Here is a 16981-nt window from a genome sequence, read left to right as displayed (position 1 = left end):
CCTCAACCATGATTAAATTAGTAACAATTCAATGCCAAACAGTTTATCAATATTCATAAATCAAAAATCCAGAAACATTTAAAGAAACTCTAAACAAACAACCTAAATATACTACGCAATTTTTTAGATCTATGAAGTCAAATGCAAGATTTACTTATAAAGCAAGAAAATAGAAAATCAAACATTAGACAAAGAGGAATCAAAAGAATGATTACAAAACCTCATATGAATTTGTGATCAAGAATCCCTATCTCAAACCATGGCTTTAATACCATGTGAGAAGACGCAAAAGTTGAAGAAGATTTGTGAAAACAATATTTTCCATTATGTTGAATTAAAGAAAAATACAGAGCTATAGGGTATATATATACAAGTAACAAGCAAGGAAGAAATTTGTTAAAAAAAAAAGGGAAAAGCATAAAGTAAAGTTGGTTTAGTAACTAACAAACCAACTAATTACAACAAGTAAAAATAATTAACACTCCAAATATAAACACGTGTCTTTTATCTTTTTTCTTTTGAGCACTCATGTGGACTGCACGTGCTTCTCTTATTGACTTGCCTTTTCAACCATCTAATAATTCTATGAAATAGAATTATTTTTATCTCAAATTGTTCTTAAAAGCTAGCTAAGTTCTTAAGTTTAGGTTAGAATTTAATTATTTTTAGTTACTTTTCTATTCAGTTTATTTTTATTAAGTTATTTTAATTTTATATTTATTTATCTTAATTTAGTTATTATTTATTAGTTTTTACGTTTTGTAGGATTTAAAGGAATAAGGCTTAATTTTGGAAAATAAGGTGTTAGAAAGACTCAAAATTCTGCTTGCATACGCTTCAGTGTTTTACTCATAACTCTTGTTACAGAAATCCAAATGATGCGATTCTTAGACCATTAGAAGCTGAGAGACAGAGCTACAAATTTCATGAAAGATGACGAGGTGTACTATTGCGAGAATGGAAATTTTGAAAATGATATTTGATGTTTAAGCCTCATTGCACTTTTAAGCCCAAAAGTTAGAGTCACTAGGTTAACTTAGGGACCTTTAAGTTAAGATTATTAATATAAATAGGATATTTTTAAAAGAAATTAGGAGGAGACAACCCTAAGATATTCAACAAGCTAGAAGTTGAGGTTAAAACTTGGAGAGTAAGGCTTCAATAATTTGTTTTGTTTTCTTCCGTAGTTTTTATTTTTCTTGTTACTCTTAATGGTTAAACTTCACATATTTTTATTTATCTTTGCAATTATGAGTAGCTAATTTTATTTTTCTAAGATTGCAATTGAACTCACATGTACTTTGAATTTTTAATCTCTTTCTTGCTTATTTTCAATGGAATTGAATTGTTTATTCCAATTTGTTCTTAATACTTTTAATTGCCTGATTACAAATTAAATTGCCTTAGGAACCTAAACAAACTTGGGAAATGGAGTTTTGTGTAGACTTAAATTGGGAAAGCATATGATCATATTAATTGATTTGTGTATAGGATAGGAATATACTTATATGCCATATGTAGCTAGAATTAGAACTTGAACTTAATGAATCTGTTTTAATTTCAATGCACATAGGGATATAGTGTTTTGGTTAAAATAGATATTTTTATAAGATGAGTCAAGAGACCCTTATTAATAATTGAGGATTATAGTTTAGCAATTCAACTCATTAAAATAAGTTAAGGAAAAGAGGTACAATTTAGATGAAGTGTGAGAGATATTATAATCCTAGGCTTATTTGATTTGATTTTTACCCAAGTTAGTATTACTTTGATATTTCTTTTTAGTCTAAATTTTGGTTACTTACTTTTGGTTAATTAATTAATTTTGATTGTTTGGATAAGATTAAATTGTTTTAATTCTAATCCTTAGTAAAATTTTAGATCAATTCTCTGTGGTATCAATACTATGTTTACCATTATATTATCTTTTCAATAAGTATACTTGCGTAGGTAGAAATTTAATTGACACCATCTTTAACTCTACTACTCTTTAGTCAAGTCTGCAATCAAGATCTTCACTTCACATTGATAGAATATATATGAAGAAAAGGACTAAAAACCTACCTAAAGAATTAATGAATGGTGAAGAAATGAAACAGTAAGAAAAATATAATGCTTAGAAAGATTAATGATTTATTCAAAATAAAATTCAAATAAATCATTATTCTTTTATTGCATTCAATCAAGTCTTTATACTTTTATTTTGGATTAGATAGACTCTTATAACTAATGGTTAACTAATTGTTATTAGTTAAAACATCACTTGTTATTTTATATTCAGGTGACATTGATATGACGCTAAGGTAGAGGTTGAAAATGTCATATGGTCATGTCATCATGTCACATTAGTATGCTACATCATCATCCATTGTGACATATCAACATCCCATGTTAGCACCTCATGACATAGAATGATAAATGACATTTTGATTAACAATAATTAATCAACCATTAGTTATAAGAATTTATTTGGATAAAAAAAAATATAAAGATTTGATTGAATGTAATAAACGAATAAAGACTTATTTGAATAATTAGCATTAGTCAAAATATCATTTATCATTTTATACTCATTTACTATTGACGTGGTACTGACATGAAAGGAAAAAAATACCACATGTATGGCAATGCCATAATGCCACATCATCATCCATTATAACGTATCAATATACTTCATCAACTCCACATGGTATAGAATGACGAATGACTTTTTAACTAAATCAAATATTAGTCACAATAGCTTATTTAGCTTAAAATAAAAATATAAAAGCTTTTTTGGCTTAAAACAAAAGTATAAAGGTTTAATTAAACTCAATAAAAGAATCAAAGTTTATTTGAATTTTTCAAAATAGTTTAGGAATTTTTTTTAGATATTATGCATTTTTTAAACAAATCCACTTCAAGGGTATTGATGACTTTATGTTGAACAAATGGAATTAATCTTTTTCCCTAGGTTGGGACAAGATCGAAGAGCAATTTCTTGAAAAAATCTCAAAACCTAATATTAATATTTTTGAAATTTCTTCAATTCTTCAAAGCTTGAGACTTGAGAATTTCATCGATAAATTTATTCTTTTGCGACTGATTTGATGCTATAATTATCGATGAATTAATATAATTTTTTGACATTTTTAAACCTTTTTCGATAGAATATACTATTGAAAAATCCAATGTTTTACTAACAAAATTTCATTCATTGGCATTACCGATTAGGTTTTCAATGACATATTTTCCTACAAAATTTTCCTCAAAAGTTCTTTGCAAAAATTTATTTTTAATGGGTTTTGACTTTTACTTACAAATTTTTTTTTTTGAAAAAAGTAAAACTTTTTTATAGTGCAAGAGAAGTTATGATTTTCTTAGTTTAAGAAAACCAATCTTGTAAAATTGAAAAAATTAAAAAAAAAAAGAAAATAAGAGAACTATTTTCTAAAGAAAAAACATCGTTGATTGACATGATTCTGCCATTCATTTTTTTTTTATTTTAAAAAAAAGAAAACGCTTTTTTCAACTTATGCGAAAAAGGGTGTACTGATAACTAACTTTATTTGTTTTTTTTTCTCTCATTTTTCTACTTTCATTTTGGCAAAAATACTACTAATGTGTTCTTTACATTTATTACATTTACTAATATACTAATGTAGATTAACAGGTCAAAACAAACAAGCTAAACACCAATTGAAAAACACAATAATTAAAATCCAAAATTACTTGAATGGTCACGTGTTAATTTTGAGGCGATAATTAATGTTAGGGTATTATTAAAATTAACAAAAAAATTGACTCGAACTTGAAAACTTGATTAAAAAGGAAAAACTTGATTGTTATTCACTGAACTTTAATATTAGAAATCAAAATCCCCAGAATAATTGCTTCCTTTCAAGTCTATTTGGTATAGCGGTAGAGGTACAGAAGGGGAAAAGTTGAATAGGATGTAAAGTCAGTCTAGATAAGCACAAACAGATTCCTTACAATGGAAAACTTAGATGTTAAGGAAATTGAAATTCCTTATCTATGTGCCAAGGAAAGGCCTCAATTACTTTCACTGAACTTATATTATGTCTAAAATTGTATTAAGTTTTTTTTTTGAGGTATATGAAAAATCTTAGCCATATGATAATGAAATAATCTTTCCTAATTTATACATTCAATTTTGTTTATAATGGATTGGAATTCAAAATCTTTGAAAATAAAATTTTAAACTCAAATAGCTAGATGTGTCTTCAATTATATTATTTTTGATTGTTGGAACAATTAAAAATGAATTAGGTAAATCCCAATTAAATTATTTTGCAGCAAAAATAAAAGAAATAAAAAATTTTCTATTTTATTGTATTTAAAATTTAATGGCTATGGAGGAAAAAGAAATGAAATCCTTTTAATGGAATAAAGTTATCAAATGGAAAGGAAAAAGAAAAATTTTCAAATAGTAGCCATCATCTGCATTTTGAAAAGAATCCTTGCATTACATATGCCTTTTGCTGGTCTTGCCCGTTATCCAGCTGCTTCCCAAGCTTAAAATCACTCTTTTGTTTTCTCTTTCTCTGGCCTCCTCCATTCTCTTCTCTCCCGTTGAAAGAAACTGACAATGGAACTACCGCAAGAATGCTGGGAATCAATTTTCAGTTTATTACAACACCATCGCTATGTCGAACCTCTCTCTTTAGTCTGCAACATGTTTCTCTCCATCACCAATCATCTCCGTCACACGCTCACCATCACTGACCCAACCTTGGAATCCCTCCCTCGTCTTCTCCGCCGTTTTCCAAATCTCCACACGATCATTTTCCGTGACATTCACGGCAGTCTCGATTCTGTTCTTTCCCAGATTTCACAATCTGGGTTGCCCTTAATATCGCTCGACGTTTCAAACCAAACGAGTTTTCCTTTATTGGGTTTGAAGCAGCTGGGTTCCAAATTGAGGAATTTGAAAGAACTGAATTGCTCAAAAATTGTGTCCTTGACAGACTCTGATTTGATTGAGATTGGGAACTGTTTCCCTTTTCTTGAAGCTGTTGATATTAGCTACCCTGACCATGGATGTGGGTTTTCCCCCAATGGATCGTTGGAGTCAAGGAGTTTTCCGGGTTTGGTTACTGATTATGGATCCTTGGCTTGGCCTCGAGGCTCAGGAGATTGCAGAAGATGGATCTTTCTGGTAATCCGTTTATAACCGATCAAGCTCTTGTTAGTTTATCGTTGAATTGTTTGTTTTTGAGTGAAATTGGGATCCGTGATTGCGATTTCATTACCCAGAATGGAATTGCTTTGGCTATGCTTAAAAGTGGTAATTTGAAGTCGATTTCGATGAATGGAATTGGAATTCCTTCAATAGATTTATGTTTTAAGGATTCGTTTGCATATGCAAGAGGTTTATGCGAGCTTGATCTCTCAAATTCGTTTATATCTGATGAATTGTTGTGTTTAGTTGCTGAAGCATGCCTTCCACTGACCAAACTTGTTCTCTCTCGTTGCTTTTGTTATACATTTGATGGGATTTATTTTCTCTTCTCTAAATACCAGTCTCTTACATACTTAGATCTTGAAGGAGCAAATTTTCTCAACGATGAGTCCATGATGGAATTGACCAAGTTTCTTGGTAATTTAACCTTTACAAACCTTAGTTTATGCTCGAAGTTAACGAATTCAACTTTCTTCAATCTTACGAAAAACTGTCCTTTGTTAAGCATTATCAATATGGAGAGAACCAATATCGGAGTGGAAGAATTTCCAACTGAAATAGTGGTAAATCCTCGAGTTAAGTCACTATATTTGGCTTGGAATAACAGTTTGAATGATGAATGCATAAAAAAGGCTGCCTATGTTTGCCCCAATTTAGAAGTACTCGATGTCACCTATTGCTCACATATTACTGAAAGAGGCATCTTGGGAATTTTAAAGAGTTGTTTGCATATTAGGTGTTTGGAGATTAATAGATGTGAAGGGATTAAAAATCTTGAAATAGACTTTGAACTTCCTAAACTAGAGGTTTTGCAGGCAGAGGGTTTGGGAATTAATGATGAGGCATTGACTTTGATTGGGAAGAGATGTTGTAGGCTATCACATCTGAATTTGGAAGGTTGCTTGAATGTGACTGCAAGAGGAGTTGAAGGTGTGGTTGTAAACTGCAAAGCTTTAAAAGAGATGAATTTGAGGTGGTGCAATAATGTGAGTGTAGATATTGTAGCTTGGATGGTGTTTTCAAGGCCATCTCTAAGGAAAATTACAATGCCATGTGGTTCTGTTCCTACTGTAAATCAAAGGAATTTTTTCTTGCGCCATGGATGTTTAGTTTGTAAAGGCTAGCTTTTCAACAGAAGTGGAAAGATCATTTCCATTTAATTTGAGTTTTTTCTTTTTAAAATTTAACTATTGATGTGCACAATAGCATTGTCGAAGCTATGTGATGACTACAATTGTATCACTTATGAACTAGTCTTTTCTATATTTGCAGTAGTTATTATTGCCTTACAATTTGACAGAATTGTTTGATACATTGTGTACAGATAGCTCTCTATGATTCAGAAGTTATAGTAAATTGATTTCATTTCAGACTTTATGTTTTGATTTATTGTATCAAATAATTACTTAGACATCTTTAATTAACTTCAAACTTAACATACATAATTTATGTGAATAAAGCACAAAATCTAATGATTGGATTAACCAAATATAAATTATATGAAAAGATACGACAGGGTGTAGTGGATTGCTCTCTCTCTCTCTATACACACACACACACACACACACACATATTTATGTACATGGACATTTAAATAGTAAGTTTCAGCCACTTTATTTATAATAGTCTTTGCCTGGATATCATCTGCTTCATTCAAATGCATTTCGAAGGCAATGGAACATGCTTTCGATATTCAGCTAGAGCCCAAGTCGGGAAAGTGTTCCTGTAGGATGCATAGTGTAGCATGCAATTGCTCATGAAAACTCCCATCATTTCCTGTCGCAAAGAAGTATCAAACATTAGCAAGTAAACATTTGTAACTAGCACATTTCATGGATTTCATGTTCCCTCCCCTTTTTTGTTGGTGTTTGCACGAGTGTTTATTTTGGGAGTTCTTTCTGTTCCTTACCTGGGTGTGCTTTAGCTTCAACCTCTTCTGATAGAAAGTTCATCAGTGAATCAAGTCTCTAAAGAAGCTTATCTTGAAATCTTGAAAAGATGGCATGATTTGAAATTTAAAGGTTTAATTAAGGGACAACAAACTTATCCAGTAGGTGTCTAACTCCTTTATAAGTTGCTATGTTTCTCATGCTTAGATGAAGTGCTGGACACTAGTGCATTCAAAGTTTAAACAGTCCTTTCAGTTACCTGTTGGGGAAAATCACCATCTGGTAGTTGAGAATTGATCAAAAGCTTTGCAGCACGATGTAGGGGATTAGGATCTCGTTTTGCCTATTATAAATGGTGAAAAGCATATACTTATCAAGAGTAATATAATTAAGAAGATATTAGCAAGTATTTGTTAATCAAATGACAAAACTAACCTGTCCACCATGAATTAAACCCATCAAGGCCATTGCAGTATGCACCAAATTTGATCTATTTCCTTCAAGAGGTGTATATACCTGCAGGCAGAAGAATTTGAACTTGAATTTTAATTTGTAGGTAGTAGATTCCAATCTTGTAGAGGGTACGTGTAACCCTAGTTCAAAATGTTTTCACAAGTAAAAAAGAAACAAGTTGGGAAACAATGAGGTGATTGGTTGAGGTTGGAGAAACATATGATTGTATAGGCAACAAGGATTACCTCTTTTGGACATGAAAGATAGCTCTCTCCCCAACCACCATCATCTGTTTGTGTTTCAAGTAGAAAATCGAGTCCTTTACGCACGGCCAGACAATTGTTGTAGTTCTTGCCAGCAGCAGCTAAACCTCCTAGTGCAAACCATGTCCCATACGTGAAGCAAATCCCCCAACTACCATACCTATGACAATACTTATCAATCGCAGTTGATATTCATCATGCTCCAAATTTAACCCGATAATGTTATTAGTGAAAAACATACCATGAACCATCTGGCTTTTGTACGTTTTCAAGAAACAGGACAGCTTTGGCAATGCATTTCTCAATCTCTTTTCCTCTGTGTCCAGGATAAGACTCCGTAAAAAGAACTAGTGCCTGTATTGCTGATGCTGTGCACTCCGTATACCTGGATCAATCCATAATCTACTTATTAGTCTACTAGGGTATTGCTATATAAATCAAGGGCTGTGCTATACAGTGGGAAAGGTAGGAGACTGAAAATTGAGCCGACTGATACAACGACGGGAGTAATTTTATTCAATCGAATCGAATTCGGCCTCATTTGTTCATGAGTGACCGAATAGCATTTCTCTATAAAGAATTACAAAGAGAAGAAGGTAAATGTAAGGCCCTTACTCATGCTCAATGACATTATCGTCGAGAAACTCCACAGGATTGAGCCACTGAGAGCATAACATTAAAAGCATTAGTACTGGTCAAAGAAATCTATTGGAATGGAAGACAAGTTCAAAAGTTTTTGATAAGTTTGCAAATAGAAGACTCAGGTCAGAGGCTAGTTCAATTTATGTTGGAGTTCCTACCTCCATCCATAATCCAGCTGTTGCTGGCTCCCATCCTGAGAAACCCCCATTCTGACTCTGCAACAATTTTATACTGATTGCAATCAAATTATAGTCACCCAAGTCAAAGCATTGGGAAATTAATTTGGAATAGGATACATTTTCCATCACAAGTTACCATTGGGAATTATAAGCTTATCGTTAACACGTTTTTGAAATTCCTGAATTTTATATATAGTTAACACATTTTTAAGGATGTAAATATGTTTCTAAACTAATCCAAACACTAGCTGCATCTGTTAATTATTACATCCATGTCTACAGGGTCCAAGTAAAGTTTAATTCAAGGGCCACAATTAATTTACCTGTAATGATATTATAACATTGACAGCGTCATAGAATTTCTCTGGTTCCATTTTCTCACCAACAGTTTCTGGTGGCATCTTTGAGAAATATAGGCAGCACTGTAAAACAATAAATAGGAGCTGGTCAGGAGTGTTGTGATTGAACATTTTACTTTCTGTACATTATAGAGATTTAGTGTGATTGAAGATAACCTTTTCTTATCCAATAAACCCCCCTAGCTAGGTTCTTTGGAAAAATGCAATCCCTAAACGAAGTTAGAGTTCAAATTTTAACCATTATAGCTGGGATAAATGTTAGCACTGTGCTTGGACAAAAGCAATTTACCTTCAAACTTTCTGCAGTGCAATCAGAAACTTGCCATCCATGATCTTGATCAGAAAAGGTCCATGATCCTTTAGAAATGTGTCTGAACATTCGTTTAAAGTCACCGGGGGGATTATCCTTGACCTTCAAATTTTAAGGGGTGTTAAAAAGGTAAATCCAAACAAAATCAAGAAGGAAAAAAAAATCATAAACACCATTATGCATTGGAACCTGGGAATGCTTCAGGAAGTCGTGTCCTTTCATAAGTGTAGGTCTGATGTCGTTAGTAAGATCGCTAGCAAGCAAAGCTTGAAGAGCGAAACTACAATCCCAAACTTGACTTCCAAAACTCTGCATGTACATACCAAATGGTAAATTCTAGAACCACAAGGCACATAAAAAATTTATGGTTTATGGTACAACATTCTACTAAGTCGAAGCATAGGTATAAAGTTGGGTTAAAATGAATAAAGTTTAACGGAATCACAATCAAGTCAAGGCTGATTATTTTGCAAGTTTCAGCTAGAGAAAATTTTCACTAACCTGCATTTTCATTCCATCTTCTCCAACCCACAAGTAGTCAGCAATCCTGGCAAGGTGCTTTTTAAAATAATCCCCGGTGGGATTCTCCAGCCAACAAGCAAGCATGCATAAGGGCTGCTTATATGATCCAAGTAGCATATGGATCAACAAATAAAATTATCCAAATTTCCATACTCAATTGGTCATTTTCATATATAGTACTAGAAAATTCCATTACCTTCTCCACGCCTCCAATGGTAATGTACCGACTGCATTCGTCTTCATAATGAATGTGGTCCATTGTTTTCTGAAGAGCCTTTTCTCTCAACTTGTTAAGGGGCCATCGAGAAAGGAGAGGCTCTGTAAATGTGGAAAGACTGTTCCATAGTAACATTTGTAACACAGTATGGGGATAGTAAAGATCCTCCTGCAAAAAAAATTTCCCATATATAATCATCCCAAATGTGAGGATTTCTTGAGAAAATAATGTGATTGTATGACGTGCATAAAAGTTCTTAGGAATATAGCAAGTCTCGTACACACACCTCTGCACATAAATGGCGCTTTTGCCTCCAATTAATTTTATGATATGGTTCAATGTGGAGTTCTTCTCTCAACTGTAGTATGAGAGGTGTGATTGGACCAACAAATTTTTTCCCATATAAATACGACATAGGCAAGTACGTAATGCGACAGTAACACCACATTTTTGCTGTATTAATCAAAAAAATAAGGCAATCAAATTTTAATATCAAGGTGTGGAACCAATAATATACTTATTTAAAGCCGGTTGTGCAGAGTGCAATCAAATAACCAATATAATCTTAATTATAATCTGTATGCAGATAATTTCCAGGAGGAAGATGAAAGCAACTCTTTCTAATGATGAGGACGCATATTTGATCACTAACAAAGAAACATTTTTCGAACCTGGATGAATGGGAAAATAGGAAGGAAGGACCCAAAACTCTGGGGGCATGGGATGGCAGCCAGACCAGTCAAACAGACCAAGTATCTCCAACGAAGAATAATCATTTGAAACAAATTTTAGTTAATATTTCTGGTGTTCTAGAAGCAAAAATATTTATTACAAGTAAATATGTCATATACCGAAAGCCACGTCTTTCCCCAAGACGGTATTGTTGTTACACCACCACGGTCAAGAATCCATTTTCGTGCTCTCTTACAAGCGTTGTCTTGGCCGCCATCAGGCCCTTCTCCAAGCAAACGCATGCAAATGTAGTTGAGAGCAGTGCTAAACATGATGCTGTGACCCTCTATGTGTAATCCCCAACCACCGTCTTCGTTCTACAACAAATAACGTACATTCATGAACTTGAAATGGATGATTACGTTTAAGCAAGACGGTTGAAACGAAAGGTAAAACAAATAAATCAGAGAAGAAGACGCGAAAATCTAGGCCTTTTTCCCCTTAATTTAACCAATCAGTCATGTACCTGATGACAGTATATGTATCGGAGGATTTCTTTGCGATGCTCTGCAGAGAACACAGTGTCAATATGCCCTGTAATGTACAAAGCCATGGCCTGCAGTTTAATTTTAGAACGTGGTCATTGCATAAATTAACTTAAAGTAATTAGGAATAGATATGTACTCTTAAAATATTGTCAAAATTCTTAAAAAAACTGTTATGGTATGCTTGGCTGGGAATGGAATAGCTATTCTCTTCCTATTGTTATTCTTAAGATAAAGTTACATTTGATTTAATGGAATGAACATTCCAAAAAACCTTGATAATGGCTATCCTGAATTTTTTGAAATAGAAAAAAAAATTAATTAGATAAAAATATCCCTTTACAATTTCAAAACTCATCTTATAAAATAATACTAAACTCATTTTTCCTTTCTCTATTGCTCACTCCTCTCTAAGGCAATTCCATTTTTGGAGCTTCCAGGTATTGCCGCTCTCCTCCACTTTACAAAAATACCCTTTATAAGGAATTTTTTACTTCAATTTTTTTAAATAGAAAACGGAAATATTTAAATATCATTTAATATATTTATATTATTTAATTATAATAAATATTATAAAGAATATTATTTAATATTATTATTGGACTATAATAAATGTAATCTAGAATTTTTTTATTTTTACTTTAAATTTAATAAAGAATATATTTAATTTGTCTTTAGGATTAAATATTATTTAATTATAATAAAAAGTTTAATTATCTTCTAATACAAATATTATTAAATTATAACAAAATATGTTTGTATTGTGGTGAAAATATTATTTAATATTGTAAAAGGTATTTTGATTTTATTACCAATTATTAGACTATTTTTATCTTTTAACAAAATAAACTTTTTAATTTTATTAAAAGATATTTTTGTCATTTACCACGTAATCCTTAATTATTCTTAAAACTATTCCTACCAACCAAACATTGGAATAAATCATAATAACAATTTGAATCTTATCTCATTTCATGAACTAAACTATATAATAGTTATTCCCCTTTATTTTATTTTTATGAAATAACTATTTTTTTTTTTTTTTTGGGAATCAAGCATATCATTAAAGAAATGAAACCCGAAGAGAAAAGAGAAGCGATTTGAGTAGTCACCAAAGGAGGAAAATAGAACATTGGACCAGAATTCTCAGCAGGCCAGTGGCCATCACTTGCTTGCAGGGCTGACAATAAATGAACACCTCTCCTTAGTGCAGCTGTAGCTGTTTCACATGTGATTTCCTCACCGTCCTTAATCTTTACTGGGGGAATTGTTTGTTTGAAGTTCTTCTCTTTTAAGGACTGCGTTCATCAAAGAAACGAAAGTGAAAAGAAAAGGCAACTCCAACACATGGAAAATATTCTTCAACAATATATAATATGAAGTTTTCATCATATGCCGTAATCAGTGTCAGCTGAGAAATAGGAATGTGCTTTCACTTTTTCCTTACTTTTTTCTTACAATTATTAATTGCAATTATTATGAGTACTTCCTCATCCTTTTCCTCAATTCGTGCTTTTGACTAATTTTGTGATCCACACCTTCTCAGCAGAACTTCTCGTCTTTTATATTCTAATTCACCCTTTTTCTGTTTATATATATCCCATTTATCTTACAAATCTTTACTGCTTTCTTCTCATTTGACACTTTACTTAAGTTTAGGATGAAGGGGGCAATAACTTATCAATAGAAGCCATAATCATAAATTTAAACACCAACACTCTACGTATGGTAGTCAATGGAAAACAATAAAATTTCTTAAATAGAAAGAAAACAAAACAAAAAATATATTTAAAACAAATAGATATTTTTGGCTTTTTCGTTACAAAACTTGAATTACTCAAAATTTTATATAGAACTCAAAATTAGTACTTAGTGAGTCATTTATTCTAAGTGAAAGAAATTTTTAATTTTAATTTAGTAGTACTTCAGTAACTCTTAAAAATACAATCAAACAGTAAATGGATGTTATTATTACTAGTTTCCAGTTTAGATTGTTGCAAGAAAATTTTGATAAATAATTTTCAATTGCCTCAAACAGGAAGGGTTTCCAAAAACAAATTTTCCTCAAAGGAAAAAGTGTTGCAAGCTAGCCGCATGAGCACAATTGGAGCTAGCTAAGGAAAGATCAACCAACTATTTTGCCCCCTCAAAAAAGACCACACATAGCTAGCTTAGTATATATCTTTTCAAAATCATAGAAACAAGGGTAAAATACTTCAATCTTTTTAGTTTTTAATTGAAATTTTGAGTGAGTCAAAAAATGGACACTTCTTGTCAAAAAATATTTTTCATTAGACATATACGTTTAGTCGTTAGTCAATTGTTAGTATTTTCGTTAGTTTGATGACGTGACAATATTAAAAAGATAATTTTATTTTTTATTAATTTTAAAAAATATATTATATAAACTTTTTTTTATATAAAAAAAAAATCAAGGAAGCACCAGATCTAGTACTCCCGTCCCTTGGAGAGCACCTATTGTGAGGTGGTCGACCGGTCGCTGGTTGGCCATATTGTTTGAGAGAAAAAATGAGAGAAAGAAAAATGGGCATTTTAATCATTTTATATATTTTGTTAACGGTGTTTACACTTTTAAAGGAGATTGTCTATTTCGAAAACTAATAAATTTGCATAGAATTATGATTAAAAGTTAAAGGGATGAGAGTAGTTTACCCTGGAAACAAACTATATGTAAGTACACTTCATGCATTTACTAGATGAAAAAAATATATTAATAACCAAAAATTTTGCATGCTTTAATGTTGTTTAATAATAATTTAAACTTTAGACTGATCACTTCTATTTAAGATTTATATTCTAATTTTCCTTTTTAAAACTTATTTATACCTGAATCTGCCAAAGGAGGTCAGAACTGGGCCGGACATGTTTCCTATTGTTGTAGTAATTCTGACGAACTTCTTCAACCTCAGCTCGCTCTTCAGGCGTGCCAGCATTAGGATCAAACTCCCACGTCTGTCTCCCCAAGTAATTGTTGNTGTCAAAAAATATTTTTCATTAGACATATACGTTTAGTCGTTAGTCAATTGTTAGTATTTTCGTTAGTTTGATGACGTGACAATATTGAAAAGATAATTTTATTTTTTATTAATTTTAAAAAATATATTATATAAACTTTTTTTTATATAAAAAAAAAATCAAGGAAGCACCAGATCTAGTACTCCCGTCCCTTGGAGAGCACCTATTGTGAGGTGGTCGACCGGTCGCTGGTTGGCCATATTGTTTGAGAGAAAAAATGAGAGAAAGAAAAATGGGCATTTTAATCATTTTATATATTTTGTTAACGGTGTTTACACTTTAAAGGTGAAGTGTCCATTTAAAAAATTAATAGATCTGTATAAAATTATTATGATTAAAAGTTAAAGGGATGAGAGTAGTTTACCCTGGAAACAAACTATATGTAAGTACACTTCATGCATTTACTAGATGAAAAAAATATATTAATAACCAAAAATTTTGCATGCTTTAATGTTGTTTAATAATAATTTAAACTTTAGACTGATCACTTCTATTTAAGATTTATATTCTAATTTTCCTTTTTAAAACTTATTTATACCTGAATCTGCCAAAGGAGGTCAGAACTGGGCCGGACATGTTTCCTATTGTTGTAGTAATTCTGACGAACTTCTTCAACCTCAGCTCGCTCTTCAGGCGTGCCAGCATTAGGATCAAACTCTCACGTCTGTCTCCCCAAGTAATTGTTGGTACTGTATATATATGGATTATTGCCACCCTCTCCTATCGTAAGCCTCCACATTCTCCCAGGGCCTTTCTTTTTCTTTCTTTTGGCAGAGGAATGAATATGCGCGGTCTTGACTGTTAAATAGCAAGAACTAGGCTTATTTAACTAAATTTTGTGGCTGATAATTAAGAAGAAAAAAGATGGCAGGTTGTATACGTATAGCTACTTGATGAACAAAATCTCCGATTTATATTGACTTCGAGGGTACGAGGAGTTTGGCATATCATTGGAGGAGGGCGGGAGATATTTAAAATCAGGCCGAAGTGCTTTGTCAGCCTTCATGTAACTTTGAATTTTACAAACCCAAATAATTCCAATAAACAGATAAGAAATCAAGATTTACGTCTCCAACCTTTGGTTAGGAGTGTGAACTACTAACAACATATGTACGACAATGTTTATTATCTTTTGCATGCAAAGACAATATTTTTAACGGAAGACAGTTTACATTTTTAAAGTACCAAATCAGAAAAATTGTGCATGTTGTGCATGTTAAATGAATAAAAAATAATATATTTAAAGTCAAGTGTTAATATATTTATATTTTTATATGTTATTAAATAAATCTATTAAAAGTTTATGTAATTTTATTAACGGAATTGATATCACTTGATTCTGTAACATTAAATTTAGATATTAATATAAATAAAAACAAATAGTAAAAATAAAAATAAAACAAAATCAAGTAGATATTTAACGAGTGATAGACAAGAGAAATTTACGATTTTATTATGATGATGAGTCTTGGTTTTGCAACGTAGCTTGTTCGTCCTTAATTAATTAATGCACCATATAAATATGTAGGAAGAAAATAGACAAAAATTCATCACGAGATTTGAGATGTCACTTTCTCCAGAAAATGTTAGCAGAGGGTAAATAGCCACTAGTTATTTGAAACACGTCGAGTAAGCATTGGCCATCTAAAAGACAATTTCTTAAGGAATTGACATACCACTGTACTGTGTGGGACCTAATTAAATCCAATTTTATACGAAATTGAAATACAACTCTTTCCCAAGTTTATACGAAATTGAATTATATTCTAATATTAATTTATCTTTTAACCACATTTTCACGGCAATAATATTAAACATTTTACTGAGTTGACTTCTTGGATGTTCCAACTCTTTATGTAATTTAAATTTGACGTTAGACGATGCTATGCAACGGTGGGTCTTGTAGCGTCACAATAATGACAAAAGCTGTTGACAAAATTGCTACTTGATATCTTAAAATTTTGGGGAAAAAAAATCATTAGGGCAAGTCATAATTGGCAAGTTTAGACAATGTAAAGAAGACCCTAGTTCAGTTGATGAAGTCACTAGTTAGATTACTACTTTTAAAACTCATACAGGTAAGTCTAAAGAAAATATTATGTATTTTGGGAGCCCAAGCAAAACTAGATAATAGGTTTCCATTTAAGGCAAAGGAAGCGAGCCTAATGGTGCTTGATAAGCCTCCTGAGTTAGATCCTCCTGAGTCATCAATTTTTTATCCTGGTTCTTTTGTCGGACTCGTCATCAATTAGACCCTCCTGAATTAAGACTTTTGTCAAAGACTGATGTCAATAAGGGTTCGACAAATTTAGATAATAATATGGTTGATTGTCATAATAATGTGGACGGGGACATTCCAGAATCTGATTCTAATGGGAGGAGCTAGGTTTACTAGCAACATTGATATTTTTCTTATATTTTTTAATGAAGGTTTTATCCTGGAATTGTAGAGGTTTTTCCAACAAGTGTCGCAGGAATTGTAAGGAGTTAGTGAGGACTTATGATCCAAAAATACTTGTGTTGTTGGAAATTAAATGTGGGGAAGAAGGTTCAGTTTCGACTTTTGCAAAGAAAATTGGCTTTGATGGGTTATCTGTGGTTCTATCGACTGGTTATTTAGGTGGCATCCTTGTGCTCTAAAAAAAGGATCAAACCAATTTGCAACTTATTCAATTAAATAGACAAGCTGTCCATGTATTAATTCAAGAGTCA

At 31.8% G+C, this 16981-nt stretch overlaps 2 pseudogenes; one reads left to right on the top strand and one right to left on the bottom strand.

Annotated features, from left to right (window-relative positions):
* LOC18595386 lies at nucleotides 4401-6494 on the top strand (annotated as a pseudogene).
* Nucleotides 6744-15008, bottom strand: LOC18595385 (annotated as a pseudogene).

The sequence above is a fragment of the Theobroma cacao genome, chromosome 6 (genome assembly GCF_000208745.1).
Source record: "Theobroma cacao cultivar B97-61/B2 chromosome 6, Criollo_cocoa_genome_V2, whole genome shotgun sequence".
Classification (NCBI taxonomy): Eukaryota; Viridiplantae; Streptophyta; class Magnoliopsida; order Malvales; family Malvaceae; genus Theobroma; species Theobroma cacao.
This window is presented reverse-complemented; position numbering and strand designations above follow the sequence as displayed.